Genomic DNA, 9,656 nt, shown 5'->3' with positions numbered 1-9,656 from the left:
GCAATAGGGAAAGACAATTCTCTTTGCTCCTGTAGCTTGTGCCTGTTCGCAGCTCCAAAGCCTCCTCTTCCCATCCAGTCACTGCAAAGGCTGTAGACAAAGATTGTCCTTCTATAGAGACTTCCTCAAAAGCTGGTCGTGGGCAAGATAGAGGGAAACTCTGCATCTGGTAAAATAAATGCTCAAACTGTGAAGAGGGAAATATTACCACCCAGAAAATGCTGGAAGTTATTTGCTGCATCTCCTCCAATGCTGCATCTGCAGAGGAAAAGGCTCTGGGTATTCTTAAGCTACCAGCATTGCTTATTCCTTTGTTGTTATCTCCCTTCCTTATATATTGTTGAAAAGATTCATCAAGTTGGCTCCCCAAAGAACTACCCACAGGTTTCTGCCTTTGAAGAGCCTTCCCTGCTTTAAGTGCCTCTTCTGTAAATAATAAACTCCATCCTCCTTTTCAAAACAGCCAGAGGAAAAGCTGGGGAGAAGAAGGGGAGGGCAGCTGTTCACTGTGGAGAGCTGACCCCCATTTCATTGTCCCTCCACTTGCACCATGCTGCTGCATCCAAGGCTTGACTCTGAATGCTGCACCTTCCATGTGGGCCTGTGCTGCCATCCCCCAATGCCCAAGTGCATCCTGCAGAGCTGCCCCTCGGTGCAGCCCCAGCCCTCCCAGGGATCCCACCAGCTGGTTCTGCTGCAAGGAGGTGCAGGGGCTGGCACAGGTCATGGTTTGTTTGTTGCTGTGGTGGTTAGCCAGAGCTGTGTCTAAATCCAGGGAAAATAAACTGAACACATCTGGGCCTGTCTTTGTCTTTCTTCAGTCAAGTATTAGAAGGAGAGACTGGGGAATTTGGCGTCTGCTTCATGATGGCACCTGTGCCTTTGGGGTTTCCTGCTTTAGACCTGAGCACAGCCCCCCTCTCCATGCTGCAGGACCATGGACTGTGTGTGCTTTTGGCTGCCTGTCCATCTGCCTAGCTGTGTATCCAGCTGTGCAGTAACTCCCATTCCATGGACATGCTCCATGTGGTGAGCAGGAGGGACAGCTCCCTGTGCACTGCTGGGTGTTCAGAGCCACGGCCACCTCGGGTGAAACAGCTCTGCAGCAGAGCCACGGAGCAGCCTCGGGGGGATGCATCACTGCAGGACTCACTGCAAACATGCCCCAAGAAAGGAGAAGACTCTGGGCTGCCTGGGCCATGCCTTTCACTCTGCTGCTCTGCCAGTGAGACCGGCTGGCAGCCTGGACCACGCTGAAGTCAGGAAACGTGGGAATGCAGTGAGTCAAAGGCACTTTTCCTGTTTGTTTGTTTGTTTGTGTTTCCAGCTCTCTGCTCTGGCAAAGTCTAGCTCAGAAGTGGACTTGTATTTCTGCTGCAACACCAGAGGTGGGTGCCAAGTTTATTGGCACTCTGTAGCCTCACAGGATCAAGCTGCAGAACTCTTTGGGGTTTGCACCAAAATACAATGTAGGTTTTGAATTTGTTGTATCCAAGTGGGATGGGTTGCCACCAAGGTGGCTTGGGCTGAGAAGTGATTTTAACTCTTGGGTTTGATGTAGGGACCTGGCATCTGCCAGAGCTGTCAGGGTCACATCCAGAGTACCTGCAGGGCACCTGCATCCCTGCTAAAAGAAAACTGACAACAATACTGAATGTATACACTCCTCCTTGGTTAAATATGCCCCAGGGACAACCTGGTGCACTTATATTTTTGTTTCCTCCTACTTTGGTTCATGCTGTTACTCCTCTCCTGACCTGCCAGTCTGGTAATTGCTGCTCCTAAAGCCCCATCATGAAGCAGCTCCCCAGGGAGGCAGTGCCTGCAGTCACAGCACCGAGCTCAAAACTGATGTGCATTTCAGAGCACACCTCATGGCTCCCAGGCCAGCTCCAAGGCTTGCCCACCAAAGGGAAGCACAACCCACTTAGGTGTTGGCCATGTGTTGTACATTCCCCAGTTCTATCACCAGCAACAGGAGCCTTTTGGAGATGGAGGTGGTTGAACCATGCCTTAGTTCCTTGTTCACTCAGCTGTGCCCTCCATAATAATAATAACAATAATATATGTAGGGTGGGATTAGCAGGGTTGATTTATGACAGTCATTGAGGAAAAAAACAACCTACCCATAAAGGAAACGTAATGGAATTTAAAAGTATTTAAAACAACAACTGAGGTGGTTCTGTGTGTGTGTGTTTGGGTGTGGATGTGGTTTTGAAAGTGAAGCCTGTGTGTTGTTAATCCATGCCAGGGGACCTTTACTCCCAAGGAGATTTGTTTTGCTTTCATGTCCAAGTGGGCCCAAGCCAAGTTCACTCACCCCTTGCACAAAGCTGCTGCAGGTTGTGGGGCCACTGGGGCAGCCTGCTCTGTGCCACAGGCATGTCTCAGCAAAGGGAAGTCCATCCTATTTCAGGACAATACAGATGAAATGATGCCTTCATTAAGGACAAGACTGCACTTTGTAGTCAGGGATGCAGCAACAGTGTGAAGAGCCAGTGGCAGCAAAAGCACCAAGGCTTGGGGAGCAGTGGCTAACAGGACTCATGACAGCCCAGCAAGGCACCTGATGGCTCATGCAGAGGGTAGGAGCATGGAAAACACCTTGTGTAAGCAAAGAACCTCCAAGAAAGGACAGCAGAAAGCCTAAGGCTGAGCCCCCTTAGGCTGTAAATGCCTTACTCCAAGTGGCTGCTGAAAGATTCTCTGCAGCCAAAAGCTCACCCCTGAAACCTCACCTGAAAATAAGACTTGTGGCTACTTAAAAATTTCTGGATCCATAATCAAGGCTGAAATACCTAAAGCTCTTTATGTCCAGTGGCTACAGTCTAAAGGAACATGGACATTCCATAGGCATTACCCTGAGAGACTTTCTGAGGCATTAATTTAAAGTAACTGGACCTTGCCAATGTTCTTGTGGAGGCTTAGGGCTATGTGGACAGTCAGTCTCCAACAACTCCACTGAATGATGACCAATCCCCATTGTGTCCAAGCTAGGCTATGATAAAGTTATAAAATATGATGTATTTAGTCTTTTTGTATGCCTTCTTTATTTCCCAGGCTCTAGACTGATAGAGCCTGGGAAACAGATACAGCAGCCCTGATCACCCAGTGAGCCCCACTGACAAGCTCTGCCAGCAGCCAGCCTGGCTGAAAATCCTCTGCTGCTGCCACTCCATCCCACCCCACAGCTGTGTCCCTCCTGCTGTATCCCCACCCTGCTGCTGGCTCTCTGACCTGCTGATGGACAATTTGGGTGGCACCATCCCCACCGTGGGGTTGGCAGTCCCTGTGCAAGGGTGTCCCCACCTCAGAGGTGCTGTGGCCATGGGTGGAAGCAGAGCCTGCCCTGGTTTGTCAGCTTTGCATTGCAGCTGCTGAGCGCCTGAGAGCTGCAGCAGCTCTGCCAGAGAAAAGAGTGGGCAAAGCAAGGAGATGGGGTCTGCACTGAGCCCTGCTCATCCTTCCTGCTTACACCTGGCCAGAGCCTGGGCATTCACAGGCAGCTGAACATCTTCCCATGAAAAACTGTCATTAAAAAAAAAAAAAAAATGTTGTTTCCTCCTGTTCACACCCTTGCCCAGCCTGGGGGAAAAAAGAACAAAACAGCTGGCAGTGAGATAAAAATGGGCTAGTCCTGCTTTGGGGAAGAATTATATAAAAAGAGGAAAGAAGTATGTATGTCTTTTGTTTCCACAACTGCTCCTTATGTCTACACCCCACTGTAAGAGCCACTTTTTCCTGGGGGAGGTGTTCCTGCTTGTCTGTGCACTGGGGGTATGACCCAGGCCAGGTTCCAAGACAGTGTGCTCTTCCCCACGTGTGGATGGCCCCACACGTGTGTGCTTCTCACCCACCACTCCATTTCCACACCAGCACCCAGGTGGAGGAGGCGCCTTGGTGTCAGTGAGAGAGGACCAGAACCCACGGAGTGCAGCCATGAACAGTCAGATCCTGCACTGCTGTTCACCCCAAGCACAGCCCTGCCTTCCCTTTGGGCCTGGGGCTCCATGTGGACAGGTCCAACACATGTCACTGACAGCAACAGAGCTCCCCAGTATCCTCCGGGAGCCCAGCGTGTGTGGGCACCTGACCATCCCCCCAGTGGAAACTGCTGTCTCCACAGGTCTAGAGGATACCACGGCCAGCCCAGAATTGCTTTTATCTTGTTTTAAACACATGGTGATAGCTGGCACTGGGTTTGTTTCCTTCTCATTTAGCAAAACTTTTGTTATGCAGAAAAAAAAAAAATCATAAATGTCAGCACGTCCCAACCACCTGGCCAGCATCCAACCCCACCAAAAATAACTGCAGCACACTAGAGGAACTTGAGAAAGCTAAACAGGTGACTCAGAGAGCTGCCTGGCCACCCTCACCTTGTTTCTGGTTGAAAGCACCCCTGAATTTCAGGGGAGAGGGTCTAGCTGTGGTCCGGCCGGGCAGCAGCGTGCAGGGCTGTGGTGGCACAGCACAAGTGCAGGAGCTGCAGTGTGTGGAGCCCTGGTGGGAGCCGTGCTGGGAGCAGGCACTCTGGGGGCCCTGTGGGCAAACAGAGCAGGCTGGTGAGCAGACACACTTGGCAAAGGGGCAAGTCAGCTAATGATTGTTTCCAGGGATGGTTTGGATAATGAGAATGGCAATTCTAGTAGGTATTTCCTGAAGCTGAGCAGGGCAGGGCAGGGGGAAATTTATATGAGCCCAGTTTAGCTCCTACTCCTCCTTTATTTGTAATGAGATTAGCAGCAGAGATGGCGGGGCACCCTCGCCTGCTGCTCTGATGGTGTGAGCTGATAAGCATCTCCTGCCCAGCCTTGCATGCCAGCCCAGCAGCTGAGCCAAGGGGGGGAGGGGGGGGGGGGGGGAAACAGCAGGGAAAAGCACCCTTCCATCACACAGGGCCTTTTTGCAACGGTCCTAAGCTCAGGGGTAAAATGTTGCATCGGCCTGGCCAGCCTGATCCTGGCAGTGCCAGGAGTGGTGCTGGTATCCCTGGGCAGCCCAGTGTCACATCCCCTCCTTGCAGTGCTTCTGCACCCGATGTCAGCTGAAAGCATCAGGTTAAACGCTTGTCCCTGCCTTACTGCTGAGATATGAGGCTACCACTTGGCCACCAATGTGCCTTGGGCAGCCCCAGTGCAAGAAATGAGAGTGGTTGATTTGTCTGCATTGTGGCAGAAGCTGTGAAGAAGTGTGACTGCCCTGCAGAGCATCTCCCAGCTGCTCACAGTGCTCTCACTGGACTGTAGCAAAGGTGGAGAAGAAGCTGTCTTATCATTTCCCCCACCTGAGAGGAGAATGTGGATCCCATGACAAATTTTGAAAAAAATCTTCATAGCACCCATGACAAGGTCTGTTCATGGCAAACCCAGAGCCACCTCTGAGTGTTCATAGCCCTAAGCAGGGGAACTTTGTCTGTAAAACCACTGAAATCCCGTCACCTGTATTTTAAAGACTTGTATTAGTTACAGCAACCAAACAAGCGTGGGCCAAGTGTGTCCATCTGGGGCAGAAGCTCCAGCTGCTGTGGGGCACCTTGGCACCTGGCTTATCCTTGCAGGGCTCCCTGCCACCACTGGGCATATCTGAGGTGATGGCTGAGCCTGATGTGATGGCTGAGCCTGATGTCCTCTTCACCATGTTGTCACTGGCTGCATTGCCCCAGGCTGGGATGTCCAGGAAAACCATCTGTGGTGACATGCATTTCTCACTCAGCCCTTTTCATTGAGCCAAATCAACGTGTGCCCATAGCCCAGGGGTGACCAAGCTGCTACAGGGGACATTTTCCCAGTCATGCGGTGATTGTGGGGAGCTGCTCCCACCACCACACAAGAAAAAAAAAAAACCCACCAGCATCTTAAAACCAGTTTGCAGCCCCCAGGCACCTGGGGGTTGTTTGTTCAGCTCCTTTCATTTCAACACCTCATGTGAGAGGCTGGGAGCTGGCATTCACTGCTCCTGTGGTGCCAGCTCTGAGATTGTTTTATTTGATTTGCCAACCAAAATGGGTGGAAGGGTGGAGACTGTATTTTCCCCTTTATTTTTGTTTTTAAAAAAAAACCCTTCTGGCCCTGGGTGAGGCAGAAGAAGCTGAGTAGTTTCATGTCTATCTACTCTGTGACAGTTACCGGCCTACAGCACAGCCTGGCTCCTCCAAGCAGAAGAACTGGGTGTGGGTGGATGGTCTCCCTGTCTCAGGGAGAGCTCTCAGCCACGTCCCACAGCATTTTTCTCCCCACCAAGCACACTGGAAAAGGCTGTTGTGTGAGCCCTTCCTCCCTTTCTCTGGCCAGCAGATCAAAGGAAAAATGAAGTCAGCCCATGGCCCTGGCAGAGGATGGGGCAAGCTATGAACTCCTCAGCAGCAGTGGAGTGATCGCTGCTCTCATTTTGCACAACTGTAGGGAAGGGGTTTGTCCCTGAAGTGCCCGGGGAAAGCCCTGAGCCAAGTGTGGTTGACACCCTGAGGTGCTCTGAGCAAACACAGAATACCCATCCCCACACCAAACTGTGTCCCAGACAGTGACTCCCAGGGATGGGATGAAGTGCATCTGGACTTTCTCTGGAGCCTGGCTGCAACCTGTGCTTCCCCAGGTGACTCACAGAGCCTTCACAGCATCTCTGCAAGCAGCCCAGCCCAGGAGGGTTTTTCCATCTTGCTCATGGCTATGAAGAGACAGATGTTCATGTGCGTCTTGCAAAAGTTCAGCCACAAGCAAATGATGTGCCATGTTCTTCTGTGCCCAGCAACCTGCCAGGTCCACCCTGCCAGCCACAAGCCCACAAGATGCTGCCACAAGGCTTTCCTGGCATCTTGGGCTTGCCCACCCTTCTGGAGCCTCCTGAGAGGCTGCAGGGAAAGTAAACGTGCCTGCACCAAAGCTAGGCGCTGCAGGGAGTGAGAAATCCTGGCTGGTGAGCACACACCCTGCCCTGCTCAGCTGGCACTGTGCACCCCTCCCTGTTTGCTGCGGTGCTGCCCCTGCAGCCACGACCCGCACCCTGCTAATGAGTCTTTAGTTCCCCTTGAGGTGGAAGATGCCACATCCTTTCTCCCTTTTCCGACTAATTACACTGAAACAAAAGGGGAGATGCACCATACCAGGAATGCTACCAAGCCTGTGAGTCCCCCACCCAGTGGGATGAGGTGGGAGCTCCTGATGGCACGGGTACAGGAACCAGAGCCAACCTCCCACTCCTCTTGCTCAACTGCTGGCGCCACCAGACAAAAGATAACAAACATCTCTCCTGCTCTTGTGATGGGCCTAGCAGCAAAAGGAAATTTTCAGGTCAGAAGCTCCTGCTGGGTAGCCCATGCTCCAGGCTATGGGGAAGAGCTGCAATCCCAATTTACTCCCACTGTAAGCACTGCATGGTACTGGGGAGACCCACGTGCTGCACACCCCAGGCACTGCCTTGGGTTCTCCCCTGCTGCCTTCAAACTTCATCTCACTTTGAGCACTTCCATGCTTCCCAAGAAATGACATGGATGCTGCTAACTCCTTCCAAATACCTGCAGCTTCTGGAGAAAACCCAACAGGACTTTTTGTTTTCCCTTCCTTCAGTAGCTCTGCAAGCCAATAGTTACTGTGTGCCAGGCCACAGTAGTCTGAAGGCAGCTCTGCCTTGCAGGCACACTTGGTATAAACAGGGATAAATGCAGCAAAGGGATCATCCTGTTCTACCCTGGAAGGGGGAAAAGGGCAGAGTGCTGCCTGGGAACTTGACCTTTTCTCTCTATCATGCCTAGCCCTCCCAGTCAGCACTGCTCTTCTCTCACTTGCAGGGGGGATGCTACAGCAGCATGAATGGGAAGAATATCAGGCTTAGGAAATTTGCCTGAATTAGTATAGATGTCTGTCTTGGGCATCCTTTTCTGCAGCCTCTCTGGGTTTGATTTGCCTGTCTCAACTAGCTGAGAACCTTGTCAAAGCCATTCCAAATGCCCTGGCCTAACCAGGCATGCAAGGGTTAATCTGTGTGCTCCTTGGGCCCAACACCACCACACTTCAAATGGAGATGTAAGACTCAAGACCTACAGTTTCTTTACAGTTAGATTCTCTCCATGGACTTCATCTCCTGTGAAACACCTTGGCATCTCTCTTCTGCTTCCTGGCCGTGGGGGCAGTACTACAAAAACAGCAGCAAACAAACAAACAAAATCCAATTTCATTCAGCTCTCTGGTTCCTGGAGCCTCTACAGACAGCAGCTGGTCACTGCCTGTGTAGGATCCAGGGTGCCTTCACCTCCTCACCTGCCCATCTTCATATGGCTGCTGGCAGCCCTGGCAGGGCTTTCAGTCATGTCCCATTTCCTCACCTCCGAGGCAATGCTGAAACCATCTGAGACAGCTGCTGCCCATGGCCTGACTAACGTACTTGGCTTAATGATTACTTGCTCATATTTTACCCCTGGGTGAAATGATAAGGTTCTGGGCCAGGTGGAACACATTCAGATATCTCATCTTCGGGGCAAACTGAGTCTCTGCAGTAAGAGTTGTGCAAAATTAAGTTTGTGTGTGGTTTTGGTGCATGCATTTTTACTGGGAGCCCTAAACCTCCAATGCACAGCACAATCCTGCCCACTGATAGCTCCTAAACAACTGACTTCCTCCTGTTCAATCACTAATTAAGCAGCAGGAAAACTAGAATATAAACCATAATAGAAGCAACTGTATTGCTACCCAGTCATTTAAAGCTGGAATAAAAACTTTTCTCTAAGGAGAGCAAATCACCCTCAGTGGCTGGGAGAAACCACCACAGGCTGCTCCTCCAGCTAAGGGAAGCCCAGCTCAGGATTTTCAAAGGATGTTGTGGGTTTGAGGCTCCCCAGAGAGGGAGCACTGGCCCCCACTAGGCCAGTGCTCAGGGCTGGGTATTTGCTCAGCATCAGCCTTGAGAGGGCAAATACTGCCCTGAGGGGAGGGCACTGGGCACTGCTCCGGGGCCAGGCTCCTTACACACAGCATTGCAGCACCTTGGTGGTGGAGGCCATCCCTTACCTCCTGTTTCTGTGGAAAACATCTCAGTGGGAATACTCCTGTTCACCTTCAGGCCAGCAACTCTCCGCAGGCTCGGCAAGGGCTGCTTGACCTTGGGAATAAGAAATGTCCTGGGAATAAGAAATCAATGCCTTTATCTCACATTTTGCCACGGCGCGTGGATAATTCGATGCAATTGTGTAGCTGCCCACGCCTTTAATTAATCAAAGAGTTTTTCACACAGCACTATGCAATATTTTATTTCCTAATGTCCCTGCTCTGGTGTACTAGGGTCTGTTGTAACATTTCTTACCCAATTCCAGCACTGAGGGCTATACAGCCAAGAAGAAGATGGGTCACATGTGTGGAAATCTTCAGCATTGTCTCCAGAGGTGACTGCCAAGGAATCAGAAGCTGAATTAATCAGAGCTTCACAAAGAGATTTGGGAAAACAAAACAGAAATAAAAAAGAACCAGCCAACAAATGAAAACAGCCTCAGGAAGAAAACAGGAAGAAGTCAGCAAATTTCCTGGGGTTTCATTTAGGAAGCTCAGGAAAAACTGGAGAACATCAGAGAATCTCCCAAAAAACTGGGAAACACTTTGCTAAAGTTCACTGTTCTAGGACAGAGCTGAAAATCCCTTCCAAGAGGCCACCATAACATCTTCCCCTTCAAA

Source organism: Vidua macroura, chromosome 10, assembly GCF_024509145.1.
Source record: "Vidua macroura isolate BioBank_ID:100142 chromosome 10, ASM2450914v1, whole genome shotgun sequence".
Lineage (NCBI taxonomy): Eukaryota > Metazoa > Chordata > Aves > Passeriformes > Viduidae > Vidua > Vidua macroura.
This window is presented reverse-complemented; position numbering follows the sequence as displayed.